Source organism: Vicia villosa, linkage group LG2 (assembly GCF_029867415.1).
Source record: "Vicia villosa cultivar HV-30 ecotype Madison, WI linkage group LG2, Vvil1.0, whole genome shotgun sequence".
Lineage (NCBI taxonomy): Eukaryota > Viridiplantae > Streptophyta > Magnoliopsida > Fabales > Fabaceae > Vicia > Vicia villosa.
In genome coordinates, this window is record NC_081181.1 from 149,519,210 (window position 1) to 149,537,608 (window position 18,399).

An 18,399-nucleotide genomic window follows, 5' to 3' on the forward strand; every position below is an offset into this window, starting at 1 on the left:
ATGATGGCTTTCTGAAAGTTGTAAGTTATCCTCCTTGGATAGCTAACATCGTGCCTGTGCCTAAAAAAGACGGGAAGGTCAGGATGTGTGTAGACTACAGAGATCTGAACCGGGCAAGCCCCAAAGATGATTTCCCTTTACCTCACATCGATGTATTGGTTGATAATACTACACAATGCAAAGTATTTTCCTTTATGGACGGATTCTCCGGTTACAATCAAATTAAGATGGCACCCGAAGACATGGAAAAAACAACCTTCACAACACCCTGGGGAACCTTTTGTTACAAAGTAATGCCCTTTGGTTTAAAGAATGCAGGAGCAACGTATCAGCGTGCAATGGTAGCTCTGTTCCATGATATGATTCATCAAGAGATAGAGGTTTATATGGATGATATGATTGCAAAGTCCAACACCGAAGAAGAACATCTGGGTCATCTGCACAAGCTGTTTGACAGACTCAAGAAGTACAGGTTGCGACTGAATCCAAACAAGTGTACCTTTGGAGTAAGATCCGGTAAACTCTTAGGTTTCATTGTCAGCAGCAAGGGTATTGAGGTTGATCCTGCCAAAGTCAAAGCCATTCAAGAAAGGCCTATACCCCGTACCGAGAAACAAGTTAGAGGATTCTTGGGACGTTTGAACTACATAGCCAGATTTATTGCCCATATGACTACTACTTGTGTGCCAATCTTCAAATTGTTGAAGAAAGATCAAGTGGAAAGATGGAATGACAAATGTCAATTAGCCTTTGACAAAATCAAAGAATACCTTCAAAAACCACCAATCTTGTTACCACCAGTGGAAGGAAGACCTCTAATAATGTACCTAACGGTGTTAGAAGACTCAATGAGGTGTGTACTGGGGCAACATGACGAGTCTGGCCGAAAAGAACATGCAATCTACTATCTTAGCAAAAAGTTTACCGATTGTGAAACAAGATAATCACTACTCGAGAAAACTTGTTGTGCCTTGGCATGGGCAGCTCGCCGATTAAGACAGTATATGCTAAACCATACCACTTTCCTGATCTCCAAGATGGATCCTATCAAATATGTGTTCGAAAACCCTGCTCTCTCTGGAAGGATAGCAAGATGGCAAATGATTCTAACAGAGTATGACATCCAGTACACTTCGCAAAAGGCAATAAAAGGAAGTGTGGTAGCTGATCATCTGGCTCATCAGGCAGTGGATGATTACCAAGCATTAAAATTTGACTTCCCAGATGAAGACATTATGTTAGTTACTGACTACAAACAACCAGGACCAGAGGGAGGACCCGAGCCAGGATCTCGATGGACTATGGTGTTTGATGGAGCCTCTAATGCGCTTGGCAATGGCATCAGAGCTGTGATCATTTCTCCTACAGGAGGTCATACGCCATTCACTGCCAGATTATGTTTCAACTGCACTAACAATATAGCTGAGTATGAAGCATGTATTCTGGGTCTCAAAGCTGCAATCGATTTAAGAATCAAGTTCCCAGAGGTCTACGGAGACTCGGCGCTTGTAATTTATCAAGTCAAAGAGGAATGGGACACGAAGCACCCGAATCTAATTCCATACAAAGAATATGTGCTGAGTTTGATTCCTTACTTTGAAGAAATCACTTTTGAACATATCCCGCGCGAAGAAAATCAATTGGCTGATGCCTTAGCTACCATGTCATCTATGTTCAAAGCCAGGTGGGACAATGAGGCGCCAATGATCACCATTTACAGACAGGATGAACCAGCCTATTGCAATGAGATCGATGCCGAAGGAATGGACGAAAAACCATGGTTCAATGAAGTAAAAAGATATCTCGAAGCTCAGGAATACCCTGAAAGGGCATCCATTAACGATAGAAAGTTTCTAAGAAGATTTGCTGCTAAATTCTTTCTAAGTAATGGAATCTTGTACAAACGCAACCATGACTCGACTTTACTTTGTTGTGTAAACAAGAAGGAAGTAGAACAGATTATGGAAGACATACACGATGGTGCTTTTGGTACTCATTCAAGTGGGCATATAATGGCTAAAAAGATCTTAAGAGCAGGTTATTACTGGTCTACCATGGAGACAGACTGCCATCATCACTCCAAAACCTGTCACAAATGCCAGATATATGCCGACAAAGTACATGTACCTCCAATCCCGTTAAACGTCCTTACGGCTCCTTGGCCTTTTGCAATGTGGGTTATTGATATGATTGGAGAAATCAAGCCTACTGCCTCCAACGGACATTGATCCGCTGTCGCTCGCGGGTCAAAACGAGTAGTTTTCAAAACGTAGTATAGCGACAATGGCTCGAGTCCTATCGCAAGGATTCTTGATTTTTATTAACTAAAAGCTAAATAGATTAAGGGGGGGGGTTGGTTTGGTCGGAAAAAAAAAGGATTATAAAAAGTGATTATAAAATAAGTTGTTTTGAAAATAAGTGATTATAGAGTTAAGCTAATCTGCTGTTTCGGTTCCTACTATCATCGATAAATATAATTCTGCGGATTTTATTCACATTCGAAGCACAAAAACATTCAACAAGCGAGAATGGAATTATAAGAATTATGATCCTCTTTCACCGGATTAAGCAAACAGTTCAACAATTAGCGGAATAACGAATTAAGCAGACGATATAACGCATATAAATTCAGGAAACATAAATCAATCGAATGAACAATGTTATTCTATGATAATTCGGATTAAGCAAACGAATGACACAAAATAAGATTGATATGAATAGTAATTATATTGCAAAATAATATTAACCTCAAGTCTTGGAATCCGAATTACAGCAGATCAACTCAATAGGATTAGTTCGCCATGGGATCGTACAAAAGCTTCGAAAATTCCGTGAATAGTGATGGATGATCGTGAAAAATCGTGAATGGTCACTAAAACTATTGTTTTTTTTCGGCTGCTACCCTAGGAGCAATTAGCACGACCCGTTTCACAACTTAACTGGGTCAAATGTGTGATCCAGGCCCAATACAACTAACCCAAACAAAATACAAAAAATAATGCAGCAGCTTGTACGAGTTTTCTGGCCTTGTTGGAGTCGGAATTTGCTTCTGACTTCTGAACAAAAATCGTAGATCTTTTTCTTAGCTTTCCAACGACTGGTAGAACGCTTTAATCCGATACTCCAAGCTCCAGTTATGAATTTATTCGTGCAGGTTGTTAATGCTGAAAAATTAATACGAAAAACAAATAAGTGCAAAAATAAAATAAAATATAAAAACATATTAAAACATAAAAATAAATAAAACAAACCGAAGAAATGCTTGAGTACAAACATGGAAGAACGTGCATTAAAATGCACTGATCAAATTCCCCCACACTTGAACTTTTGCACTCCGAGCAAAATGAAAAGAAAGCAGAAATACATCAACAGTTACTCATCCTAGGCTACAAATCTTCTTCGGGTAAGTTTGCATCGACAGGTACTAATCTTGCACACTAAGGACATCGTAAGAACACTAACCACAGATATGCAGACATAAGGCTCCTAAATACACAAACCAATTCAAATCATATTATTATACCATAGCCTAACTTACTCATCCTTTTTGCTCTTTTTCATTCAGGCGCAATCACATTAAGCCCGTTATCTCCACACACTTATAGCAGGACAACCGGTTAGTGATTCTGATCCTTTTGCACGGGGTTCCGGTACTTGCGTGACATAACCCTTTGCTTACTCAGATGTAGTTGCGGGGGATCGGACCGTAATCCTCCCTACCAAGTTCAGCACCAGAAACCGCTGAACCAACTAACAAAGAGTTTTGAAAACTTTTTTTTTTTGAAGATTACACAACCGTTGGGTTAAGTGACCGGGTGAGGATCACCAAACTTAGAAGGTGTATTACCTTTTTCTTTTCTCTTTTTTTCTTTTCTTTTCGGAACATTCACTTATATTCATCGGCTTCCTGCGTAAAGTGTGTGAGAGATGGTGCCGACTGCTAAAATAAACTACTCAAGAGCTGTCAAAGAATGAGAAATTAAGGCTAAAACATAATAACAAATTCAAATCAATTTTCGTATGCAGGAGACTTACTGTGTTAGAACGATACCGATCTTGTGAATTTTTCTCAAATCTCCACAAACCCGACTCAAATCAGTGTGTAGCCTAAAACTTTCAAGAAGATGCATTTTTTATTGAAATTAAACAAAATACTAACACACAAAAAAAAAACAAATAAAACACACAATTTCCTCCCCCACACTTAAACTAAGCATTGTCCTCAATGAAAAGACATTACTAATAAAGTAGAGAGAAGGAAAGAAGGACTCCCTGATCAAGTTGCAGTGTAGTTAGGTGCTTCTAAAGAAAGCTCCTCTATGCTGACATCTTCAGGCACCGGACTTTCATGGAATAACTTCAGCCGCTGCCCGTTAACCTTGAAGACTTTGTCAGTACCTGCACTTTTTATTTCTACTGCACCATGAGGGAAAACATTAGTAACAACAAAGGGGCCAATCCATTTGGATCGAAGTTTCCCAGCCATTAGCTTAAGGCGGGAGTTAAACAGTAAAACCTGTTGGCCCACAGAAAATTCCTTCCTAGAAATCATTTTATCATGGAAGTGCTTAGTTTTTTCTTTATAAATCCTAGAGCTCTCATAAGCCTCTAATCTAAGCTCTTCCAACTGTTGCAATTGGAGTTTTCTTTCAATACCTGCTTGTTGCATCTCCAAATTACAACTCTTCACCGCCCAAAAAGCACGGTGTTCTATCTCAACAGGAAGATGACACGCCTTACCAAAAACAAGTCGATAAGGAGACATCCCAATGGGTGTCTTGAAAGCTGTCCTTTGAGCCCAAAGTGCGTCTTCTAGACGACGGCTCCAGTCTTTCCTGTTTGGCTGCACCATTTTCTCAAAAACCTGTTTGATCTCCCTGTTTGAGATCTCAGCTTGCCCATTAGTCTGTGGGTGATATGCAGTAGAGACTCTGTGCACAACTCCATGGTGCGGTTACAAAAATGAGTGCCTTGGTCACTTATGATAGCTCGCGGTATTCCAAACCTGCAAAAGATATTAGACCTAACAAACTCTGCAACAACTTTAGAATCATTAGTCCTAGTGGGGATAGCTTCCACCCACTTTGAAACATAATCAACAGCAAGTAAAATGTAAAGGAAACCAAATGATACAGGAAAAGGACCCATGAAATCAATTCCCCATACATCAAATACCTCACAGAAAAGCATAGGCTACTGAGGCATTTCACTCTTGCGAGTGATGTTTGTACCTGCTATCTGGCACTCTTTACAAGTGCGATAAATCTCAAAAGCATCCTTAAAAATAGTTGGCCAATAGAAGCCTGAATCAAGGACTTTTCTTGCAGTCCTTTGAGGACCGAAATGTCCGCCGACTTGAGATGCATGAGAAAATTTTAAAATAGATTCAATCTCATTGTCAGGGACACATCTCCTGATTACTTGATCACTACCAAACTTCCATAGATATGGATCATCCCAAACATAATATTTGGCATCACTCTTGAGCTTGTGAACCTGTGATCTAGATGCACCTGTAGGAAAAACACCAGCAACAAGAAAATTAACAATGTCAACAAACCAAGGTGTAATCCCGTGCAAAAGAAACAACTGCTCATCAGGAAAATCATCCTGAATAGGAAAAGGGTCTTCATCTCTCTCTATCCTGCTCAAGTGGTCAGCCACTAAGTTCTCAGCTCCACTTTTGTCTTTAATCTCGACATTAAACTCTTGGAGCAGCAACATCCACCGAATTAATCTCGGTTTTGCATCCGGCTTCTTCAGCAAGTACTTTAAAGCTGCATGGTCAGTAAAAACAACAACCTTGGAACCTAGCAAATAAGATCTGAATTTGTCAAGAGCAAAAACAATAGCTAGCAGTTCTTTTTCAGTGGTAGTGTAATTAGACTGTGCAGAATCTAAAGTCCTAGAAGCATAGTAAATAACATGGGCAGCCTTGTCAACTCTTTGTGCAAGGACAGCCCCAACTGCATAATTGGAAGCATCACACATAAGCTCAAAAGGAAGTGTCCAATCAGGGGGCTGAATGATGGGAGCGGAGGTCAATGCTTTCTTCAAGAAGTCAAACGCTTGTTTGCATTTGTCATCAAAATCAAAAGTGACGTCATTCTTCAACAAGTTCGACAGCGGAAGAGCTATCTTGCTGAAATCCTTGATGAAACGCCTGTAAAAACCTGCATGACCAAGAAAAGAACGAATCTCGCGAATGCAAGAAGGGTAAGGCAGTGTAGAAATCACATCAATCTTAGCAGGGTCAACAGAAATTCCTTTTTCAGAAATAATGTGACCAAGAACAATTCCCTGCTCAACCATAAAATGACACTTTTCATAATTCAACACAAGGTTAGTCTCGATGCATCTTTCTAAAATCAAGTTTAAACTGTTCAAGCAGGCATCAAAAGAAGAACCATAAACAGTAAAGTCGTCCATAAACACTTCCATGCAATTTTCAATAAAATCAGAGAAAATACTCATCATGCATCGTTGGAAAGTGCCAGGAGCATTGCAAAGGCCAAAAGGCATCTTCCTGTAAGCAAATGTACCGAATGGGCACGTGAAAGTGGTCTTTTCCTGATCTTCAGGTGCAATATGAATTTGAAAGTAACCTGAAAAACCATCAAGAAAACAATAATGTGATTTACCAGCTAGCCGTTCAAGCATCTGGTCAATGAACGGCAAAGGAAAGTGATCCTTTCTAGTAGCCTGGTTCAGTCTCCTGTAATCAATACAAACTCTCCAGCTGTTCTGGACTCTAGTGGGAACAAGTTCATTCTTTTCATTTTTTACCACTGTGAGTCCAGATTTCTTGGGTACAACCTGCACTGGACTTACCCACTTACTGTCACAGATAGGATAAATGATACCTGCTTGCAAGAGTTTGGTTACCTCTTTCTTTACAACATCAAGAATCAAAGGATTAAGCCTCCTTTGGGGCTGCCTTACTGTTTTCGCTCCATCCTCAAGTAAAATCCTGTGCATGCACATCAAAGGACTAATACCTGGAAGGTCGGCTAATGTCCACCCGATTGCTTTTTTGTGCCTCTTCAATACCTGCAAAAGTCTGTCTTCTTGATTGAAATCAAGGTTAGAAGAGATAATAACAGGAAGTTTTTCATTATGCTCCAAGTAAGCATATTTCAGGTTCCCAGGGAGCTCTTTTAGCTCTAAGGATGGGGGCTGCTCGATGGATGGAAGGCTTGGGGCAGCCGGGATGTCAAGAGCATCGACGGTAAAAACAGCTTCATCGGTAACAACTTCACCTGTAGAAAATGTATCAGGCTGCAAGGAAGCATCAATCTCAGCACAAAGGACACAAACGTTAGTGTCAGTGCAATCAGGACATGAATAATTATCATCAAAATCAAAGAGAGATGGAAAATCAAGTGCAAATAATTCAGAACAACTCTCATCAACTAATTCAGAAATCAACTCAATATTAAAAACCAAATGCTCCTCCACAGGGTGTTTCATGGCATCGAAGATATTAAATTTTGCGACGATGTCACCAAATTCCATGGACATGGTTCCATCATCAACATCAACTTTTGTCTTCGCCGTTTTCATGAACGGTCTGCCTAAGATGATGGGAGCTCTGCTTGACTTAGTTTCTCCTTCCATGTCCAGAATGTAAAAATCTGCAGGAAAAATTAAATCGTTAACTTGAACGAGGACGTCTTCCACTATGCCGGTGGGACGTGCATTGCTCCTGTTCGCCAGTTGAACGATTAAACCTGTATGCTGCATGGGACCAAGACAAAGGTTATTATAAATAGAAGTAGGCATAACATTAATGCCCGCTCCTAAATCAAGCAAACAATTATCAAATTTCTTATCCCCGATGGTACAAGGAATAGTAAAAGTTCCCGGGTCTTTGCACTTTTGTGGCAAGACCTGAGAGATGGCCGAAACACTTTGTTCGGGCTGAATGAAAGCAGAGATGCTTCTTCCCAAGTTGACTCTGTCACTTCCTTTTACTTTTCTCTTGTTTGTACACAAATCCTTCAGAAACTTTGCATACCTTGGAACTTGCTTAATCACATCAAGAAGCGGAATGTTTACCGCTACTTTCCTAAACATATCCAGAATTTCTTTTTCTTTGTCTCCCTCCTCAATTCTTTTATTTTTCAGAACTCTATGTGGGAAAGGAACTGGTGGCACATACTCATTTTCTTTATTTTTTTCAGTTCCGACCACAACAGAAGAAGGAGAAGAAAGCTCAGCTGGAGGAGGTTCAGAAGAAGAAAGTTCAGAAGTTACCTCAATGATTTTTTTATTTTTTCCAGGGGCTGGTTCTGTAACCTTTCCGGATCTCAAAGAAATAGCGCTCACATTAGCATTACCATTCGGATTGACAACAGTTTGTGCTGGAAGTTGGTTCGAACCTTGAGCTTGCATATTATTTATTTGAGTAGCAAGTTGTCCCATCTGTGTGGTCAAGGTCTGAATGCTAGTGTCGGTTCTTTGTTGAAACTAAAGGTTGTTCACGGCCATTTGTTTAACAAGATCTTCCAAGGATGGTCCGGAAGTGGTAGCTGGAGGAGTGTGATGTGGCTGGGGTAATGGAACGGTGAGCTGTTGTTGAGAAGGCTGCTGATTTCCATATCGAAGGTTGGGATGATTCCTCCAATTGGGGTGATATTTGTTGGTGGACAAGTCATGAGTGTTGTTGTACCTGTTATGGTTGTAAAGGTTGGCTGCATAAGCTTGAGGCAGCTTGGTAACAGTATCATCTTTCAGAAGAGGACAAGTATCAGTGGGATGATATGAGCTGTACAAATGCCACATACAGTTGCTGTTTGAGGTTTCGCTACTGCAAGTTGTTTGACTAGAGCGGTCAGCTCATCAAGTCTGGTTTCTAAAGCTCTGTTCGAGGAACCTTGAATTTGATGTACACCCTTGGTTTGGACAGAATTGGTTCGAGTGGTGAACTGCTGGGAATTTAGGGACATATTTTCAATGAGGGCCCTGGCAGCAGCTGGAGTTTTGTCAACAAGTGCTCCACCACTAGCAGCATCAAGAATGTTTCTATCCATAGGTAACAACCCCTCATAAAAGTACTGAATGAGAAGTTGCTCGGTAATCTGATGTTGAGGGCAGCTTGAAACCAACTTCTTGAACCTATCCCAGTATTCAGCCAATGACTCGTTGTCTTGTCTAATGCCACAAATCTCTTTTCGGATTGAAGCAGCTCTAGATGCAGGAAAATATCGCTCCAAGAACACTCTCTTCAGAGCATTCCAGCTTGTGATTGAATTCGGTTCGAGATCATATATCCAGTCCTTCGCTGCACCCTGCAAAGAAAAAGGAAAAGCACGAAGTTTGATATGATCTTCAGTATACCTTCGGGCTTCAATGGTGTAGAGCACACCACCTGGAATTCCTTCAAATGTTTGTGTGGATCCTCACCTGCAAGACCATTAAACTTTGGCAACAAGTGTATTAAACCCGATTTTAATTCAAAAGGAACAGCCACAGCATCATATTCAATACACAAGCCATTATAATTAACATCAGGGGCTGCAAGTTGCCTTAGAGTTCTATTTTCAGCCATTTCAAAAGCAAATTCAGAATCAGAATCAAACAAATTATGCAAATAATCAGACTCAGAATCAGACTCAGCTATGGTCGGTGAAGGTGAACTATTGCTAGCCTGGCCTGCTCTACGAAGTGTGTGCAAGGTTCTCTCTACCTCAGGATCAAAAGCAACAAGTTCAGGACAGGAAGACCTAGTAGCCAGGACTAGTGCACAGCAAACGCAACAACAATCGTGAAAATGCCAACTATGTCCCTAAAACAAACACAATGAAGCAAATCGATTAAAAATAATTCAAAAAAATAAACTAACACCGAAAATAATCTAATGATGTAAAAATAGAATTTTGGTATTTTTTTCGGAATTTTTCGACTCTATGAAAACAGAAAATAAATCATTAAAAATAGTAAAAAGGCTTTTTTCGCGATTTGAAAAATTTGTCACGTAACTACTTTGTAGTAGGTGACTTTTGATCAGGGATTTTTTTCACACCTAACTGTCGGGACAGATTTTCGAAACGGTGAAATTTTCCCAAAAACCGATTTTTTCGACTCTAGAGGCGTTATGGCCGAAACCGCGAGGAACCTATGGCCAAAACGCACAAACACTACACCTAAGACTCTAATATCAGTTAATATTCACAAGAATCCCCGGCAACGGCGCCAATTTGATCCGCTGTCGCTCGCGGGTCAAAACGAGTAGTTTTCAAAACGTAGTATAGCGACAATGGCTCGAGTCGTATCGCAAGGATTCTTGATTTTTATTAACTAAAAGCTAAATCGATTAAGGGGGGGGGGGTTGGTTTGGTCGGAAAAAAAAAAGGATTATAAAAAGTGATTATAAAATAAGCTGTTTTGAAAATAAGTGATTATAGAGTTAAGCTAATCTGCTGTTTCGGTTCCTACTATCATCGATAAATATAATTCTGCGGATTTTATTCACATTCGAAGCACAAAAACATTCAACAAGCGAGAATGGAATTATAAGAATTATGATCCTCTTTCACCGGATTAAGCAAACGGTTCAACAATTAGCGGAATAACGAATTAAGCAGACGATATAACGCATATAAATTCAGGAAACATAAATCAATCGAATGAACAATGTTATTCTATGATAATTCGGATTAAGCAAACGAATGACACAAAATAAGATTGATATGAATAGTAATTATATTGCAAAATAATATTAACCTCAAGTCTTGGAATCCGAATTACAGCAGATCAACTCAATAGGATTAGTTCGCCATGGGATCGTACAAAAGCTTCGAAAATTCCGTGAATAGTGATGGATGATCGTGAAAAATCGTGAATGGTCACTAAAACTATTGTTTTTTTTCGGCTGCTACCCTAGGAGCAATTAGCACGACCCGTTTCACAACTTAACTGGGTCAAATGTGTGATCCAGGCCCAATACAACTAACCCAAACAAAATACAAAAAATAATGCAGCAGCTTGTACGAGTTTTCTGGCCTTGTTGGAGTCGGAATTTGCTTCTGACTTCTGAACAAAAATCGTAGATCTTTTTCTTAGCTTTCCAACGACTGGTAGAACGCTTTAATCCGATACTCCAAGCTCCAGTTATGAATTTATTCGTGCAGGCTGTTAATGCTGAAAAATTAATACGAAAAACAAATAAGTGCAAAAATAAAATAAAATATAAAAACATATTAAAACATAAAAATAAATAAAACAAACCGAAGAAATGCTTGAGTACAAACATGGAAGAACGTGCATTAAAATGCACTGATCAGACATCGTTTTATCCTAGTCGCTATTGACTACTTCACAAAATGGGTAGAAGCAGCGTCATTTGCTTCCGTCACCAAGAATGTTGTGGCCAGGTTTATCAAGCATAATCTCATTTGTCGGTATGGCATCCCTGAAAGGATCATCACAGACAATGGCACAAATTTAAACAACAGAATGATTACTGAACTCTGCACACAATTCAAGATCAAACATCATAATTCCTCTCCATATTGACCAAAGATGAATGGCGCGGTGGAAGCTGCCAACAAGAACATTAAGAAAATCATACAAAAGATGACAGTAACCTACAAAGACTGGCATGAGATGTTACCTTTTGCTCTTCATGGTTATCGCACATCAGCGCGTACTTCGACAGGGGCAACTCCATTTTCCTTAGTCTATGGTATGGAGGCAGTTCTTCTAATTGAAATTCAGATTCCTTCCCTAAGGATTATGAAAGAAGCCGATCTAGGCGAAGACGATTGGATTCAGACTCGGTTGGACCAGATAAACTTGATTGATGAGAAGAGACTCGCAGCTATTTGTCATGGTCAGTTGTACCAAAAGCGTATGATCAAAGCCTTCAACAAGAAAGTCAAAAGTCAGGCATACCAAACCGGTGGTTTGGTTGTCAAACGCATCATCTTACCACAAGGTGACCCCAGGGGCAAGTGGACTCCCACTTATGAGGGACCGTTTGTAGTCAAGAAAATATTCTCCGGCGGAGCCATGTTGCTTACCACTATGGATGGCGAGGATTTCCCACACCCTGTAAATGCGGACATAGTCAAAAAGTACTTCGCTTAAAGAAAAGCTCGCTAAGTTGAAAACCTGAAAGGGCAACTTAGGCAAAAAATGAGCGTCTCGGTGGATTGAAAACCTGAAAAGGCGATCTAGGCAAAAATTAGAGACTAAATAAATATTATCCCGGTAGGCTGAAAACCTGAAAAGGCAGCCTAGGCAAAAGTTAGGGAATAAAATGTACAACTATGTTCCGTTCGGCTATCTATTCACCTTCAAGGTTCAACACATCAAAGACACCGATCAGTCCAACTACTTTCTTCCAACAAGTGAGGGATGAGATGCTCGAAGACAGATTGGCAATAGCAGAATTGAAACCTGACTGGATTGTTTTCACATAGCTATTTCTCTTTATAAATACTTTTCAAAGCTTTATGACAATTTCCTACTACTAGGATTTTTGTCTCCTTGTACTAATCCGCCTATTATGGCTCTTTTTCAAAAATCAATGCAGCACATGCTCAAAATCAACGTTTTCACTTTTTCTGTTTTGAATACGTAAACGTCCCAATGATAATTTTGAATGAACATGTGCATTTGAATATGATTGATGTTTACCAGAAAAAACAGGAATAGCATTCAGGTAATGTCCCAATCATTTGGACATCATCCCGAAACCAGCATCAGAAGAAAAATCCCCAACAGAAATGCATTTCTCAGCAAATTCCTCAATGAGATTTTTCTCTCCAACAAAGTGATTCGAGAAATCTTATTCCCCAGCAGGGCTGTTCAAGAGTACTATCCTCAGAAAGTGTGGTCTCCACACCAGGACTTGGTCAAATAGTGCATCGGAGGATTATGCATCTTCCTCATTCCCACTTTAAAGGGCATCAAAATCCGAAACTTTCAAATTACCTTTCATCCCCAAGCGGTAGTCAAAGATCCTTCAACAGAGCATCCCGGTCCTCAAAGAAGGTCCCCAACCGAGTGTACTCGAACAAGACGGCAAAGATCTTCCGCAATCACAATGCCCTCATTTCCAAATGGCTAGCAGGGATTTATTTTCCCAACCAGAAGCTTGATACGCTCATACATCATACATCATACATTATGCACATATTCATACATAGCATATACATGCATATTTCTCCTTTAGTTCAAAAATCGCATACATTACATACATCATAAACATTGCATATCACTAATTTGATTTTTTTAGGCAGACAGATATCTTCAGCAAGGATGTTCTCAATCACATGCAGTGTTCCCCTGAATTCTATTTCAGACAAGCAGTCCTCTCAGATATAATCAAGCCGAAGATTCATTCTGAAGAGATCTCTCTTTCCAAATCACCTATCAACTCAAAAACAAGCAACACAGATCTAAGTCGATACCTCAGACGGTTCCAGAACGATCTACCATCAAAGATCTAAAGTCGATACCTCATACGGTTCCTTAATGATCTACCATCAAAGATCTAAAGCTGATACCTCAGACGGTTCCTTAGCGATCTACCATCAAAGATCTAAAGCTGATACCTCAGATGGTTCCTCATAGATCAATTTTCAAAATCTAAAGCGGAAAAACTTTGGACAGTTCCGTAACGATCAGCCTCCAAGACTTAAAGCGATAACCTCAGACAATTCCGAAATGGTCAACGCAGAGGTTTTCAAATCCTTCATCAAGATATAATCAATGGATTCATTCTGGTGAACAAACCATCAAATACATTTGCCAGATGGCATCTGAAAGCCCATCTCAGGTAATGTTTCAATCTGCCAACAACATGTCTCAGACAACATTCAAAAGCAATTTCCAACATCACAACCGGTGGAGGTAAGTGCAAATTTTCAGGGCATCTAAAATATTCAATCATCTTCTACGTTCAGATTCCGAACAGTCTCTTCAGGTTTAAGAAGATTGAATAGGGGCAACTGTTATACCCCAAAATTTGCCCGCATCTTTTTTCAAGAAAACTTCTGTCTAAAAATTAAAAGCTTCATATAATCTTGGATTTTTTTATTCCATAAATATCCTGATTTATGAATACTTGGTTTTTAGAATTTTTCTTATACGGTATTTTGGTTTGCTGTTGAATTTATTCTTACACAAACGCCAAGTACTGTTTATTACTTCACACACGCTATTTATTTGAGATTTATTTGCAGATAAATAGTACTGACGCATTTGGTACAGAATTAAATTTTGCAGGCACAGAGTCCGGGGATTCAGACTGTACTGGTAACAATTAAATTATTATTGTTTTCCACTAATTTTTGTACTATATTCTATTATTTTCAAAATCTCTTTCTTTCTTTTCAAATCTCTTTCTTTCAAATCAAATTCTAACTTTATTCTACACATTTCTCTTTTCAAACCCTACCATACACTTTCTTTCAAATCCTACTACCACTCAAATTTTCCTTTTTTGTACGGAATCACTTCATTCCCCAACGTCTCTATCCTTCTTTTCATTCTATAAATACCTCTCATTTTTTCCATAAAATCTCACATCAAATTTCATTCAATCTCTCAAATTTCTACCTCATATCTATTTTCTCTTCTTCCCCGGCAAAAAATGGCAAAGTGGATGGAGACACTTTTTCTTATAGTCATCACCATTGCTACGGTGATCATGTCCTTCTTCTGTCTGCATAGTTCTGAAAAATGCGGACCTGCGATGGTTACACTTCTGATAATCTATTTTCTGTTGGTCATAGCATGGATTATTAATCGTCATATTTAAAGTTTGTCGTATCTTCTGTTTTTAGAATGTACCGTTCTTTATATTTACCGTGCTGTTTACTACGTTTTGTTTAGGTAATATTTGTACTGTCAGTATTAAGTATTACACTTTCTATTATATCGTCATTTAACTAGTAAGATAATATTATATGTGTTTATTGCTAGTTAAAATATTTATTTTTTCTGTGCATTAAATCCTTTCAGTCTTATTATTGACGGTAATTTTGTTCTCGTACAGTGTACTTTAATTATTTATTATGTTTGTGTTTTTCTAACAAATCATGTAAATAATTTCTCACCATTAACACAACAAAAACAAAAAGAAAAATTAACTTTAACTGTTGAATTTTCACTTTAACTGTTACGTTAATACCCGAACAGCCAGTTAACAGTCAAACCCGGTGACAGCACGTTTCTCCGTGTTTTGTACCATCAATCAAATCCATCTTTCACATTTCAAAATTCCAAGATTTTTGTCCTAGAAGTCTTCTGACAATCACAAGATCAGCAAAGGCTCAACACTGCACAAAAATCAGGTACGCTCGACTGTCTCCTACACAAACAGTCCCTAACTAGGGTTTTTGTTTTTTTCAGGAGAACAAGTTTTTTGAGACTTCAAATGGATTTCCTGTACCTCCATATGTCTCAAAGTACCACCAGACAAATTTTCAAACTTCGATTCGCTCGGACACGCAATTGACATCTCAAACAGTCAACAGACGACTCGTACGATCAAAAAGTCAACAGACAGTCAAAAATGAAATTTTTTGTCAACATCCATATTTTGTCAAAGGATTCATCATTTGACTAGTGGTTGATCAAAATTCATCAAGAAAAGCTCAGAAATCAGCAAAACCCTAAGTTTCAAAATTAGGGTTTTCTCCTAAAAAGTCAACTGAACTTTGACTAGCCATAACTCTCTCATCATTCATCAAAAAAATTCCAACCAAGGCTCATTTTGAAGGAAATTCAATTATCTTTCAAGTGCAATTGGTCCTATGGTCATTGGATTCACCATTTGGAAAATATGAGCTAAGACATTATAGGTCATTTTCAAAGTCAACAAAAAGTGGTTTTTTGTCAAAGACCATAACATCAAGATAACTTCTCCAAATGCAAAAATGCTTCCAAAGTAGCTTGTAGAGGACATCTTGAGGTTTCTAAAAAGTACAAGAACTCCTTCATATGATAAAAATTGAGGGATTTATGCCTTGTTGAAGTTGGCTAAATTTTGGGAAAATGCATGAAACCAACATTGATCAAAAATGTTTTTTTTTCCAAAAGGGGCCAAGTTTTCATGATCCAAACATGATTCTAACCATGTTAAGGGCCTCCCACGACCAACCTAAGGCCCATAACATTTTTATTTCTTTTTTGGTTTAATTTTATTACATTTAAGATTAAACTGAAAAAGAAATGGTAAAGAATAATGATGCAATGCTTGATTCTTAAGCTAAAGCCTCCAAAATTGATCCAATTCTGCAGCAAGAAAGGTACAAGGCAGGCCTAGGGCAAGAGGTGTGGAAAAATCAAGCTATGGTAGCTTGAATTCAAAGCTTAATATATTAAACAAGTCAAAAATTCAATAAAGCTCATCAATGCTTCTTAGCTTCAATTTTAAGCACATCTTAGCTTATAAATGAAGTAGTATGCTTCATCAATGTAACACACACGAAATCATAGCAAGGGCATAGCCAAGAAACTACCAAAATTCTCACAAAATATCAAACACTTTGTAATTTTCATTTTGCAATTTCTAGCTTACCTCAATAAAAAATAATACTTTCAATCATCTTCTGAAGTGGCATAGAGTGAGAATGAGCTCATAATATGGTCCTATAAGGGTTATAACACGTGCATAGTACTCTTCATCTTCATGCATAATCAATTTTCGTTTTCTTACATTTAATCAATATCAATGTAATCTAATCATTCTAATGAGTTCATGAAGTCTTATAGGGTAGATCTGGGCTCTAACATGTTAGTTTCCACGTGAGAATAGCTCTATGCCATTAACAAGTGTTCATGCATGTTTAAGCTTCAACTTCTTCGAATCCATGGCTACAACACTCAAACAGCGAAACTAATATCATATTTGGACTCAGAGCATCCTAATTAGGGGATCTGGGTCACTTGTTATTATTCATAACGTTTGTTCTTGCAGGTTTGTGAAGCTACCAAATATGGCATTTTATCGTGAAAATAGTGGGGGTTCAAAACCGCCGCTATTTGTCAGTAAAAATGAAGGAGACGGAGGTTGAAGACAACCACGCGTCCAAGCGTGGTTCGCTAGTCAACTTGTCTTTGTCCACGCATGCAATAGTGGGGCCAACCTGACTTGTTGAAGGTCTTTATGATCCCACGTGACTGGTCAATACAAGTGTACCATGTTCTCTCCAATCTGAGCCATTAGATCATGATCTTGACACATCCAACGCACCAGACAAGCAGTCCATACCATCGACTCACCAGCATATCACACATGATTATTTATTTTCTATTTTCTATTTTTATTTTATTTTCTTTCAATAATTAATTAAAAATAGTTTAAAAAATCCAAAAAATATAACAAAAATATTTTTAGGTTTATAATTTAATCTATTATTTTTTGATATAAAAATATTTTATTTTTCTTAATAATTAAAATATTTTGCTTAATTAATTAGTATATATTTATATATTTGCTTTTTAATTATTTCAACCAATCAAAAAATCATAAAAAAATTGTTCTTTATATTAAATTTAGTTTATATATTATAGACTAATTTTGCACATATTTAGTATAATTTTCTCTTTAAGTTTTAATTATTTGTATAATTATTTGTATAATTATATATTATTTAACTTAATAATTTCAAAATCAACTTCAAAATTCCAAAAAAATTAGTTTTGTTTTAAAAATTAATTGACAAACATTTTGAACATATTTCAAACTTAATTTTTAGGTTTAAATTTTATTTCTACCTTTTTCTCATTTTAATTAAATTAATCATGCATTAATTCTAATTAAAATCAATCATACAAAAAATCCAAAAATATTTTCTTTTATTTTCTTGCAATTTAAATTCCTAGATCAAGTGTATAGGTTGTCAAAATCATGTAAATAGCGTAGTTTACACTTCCCGCACAATCGATGTAATATCGTAGATTTACTTTCCGCATTTTACATTTCTGCATTTTAATTTCTGTACATATAAAATTGCGTGTATGTCAAAAATAAAAATTGAAGCGTTAGGTCACTAACTTCAAAGATAAAATATCTGAAATCAAAACACAATCACACTTGCACCTCTTAGGGTAATCCCTCTTTTACTCTTTTCAGAAATCAAAATCAAATTCTACTGTTTCAAATGCAAAATCGAACTTTCGTTTACATTCGGTGAAAGGAGAATTTTCTAAAGGAAATAGGAAAAGACCTTATAACTTAGGGTAGACCTCCTAATTTGCTTGCTCAAATCAAAACAAACAAATGTCTCATATACCGTTGTTTTTCAAAATAAAACTTTCAAAGAAAGACAATACTTGGTATATATCCAAACAAGGATCATTACGAAGTTAACGTTCTTTCTTTCAAAACATCTTTCGAAAGATAAAACATTTTGTATACATTCGCACAAGGATCATTACAAA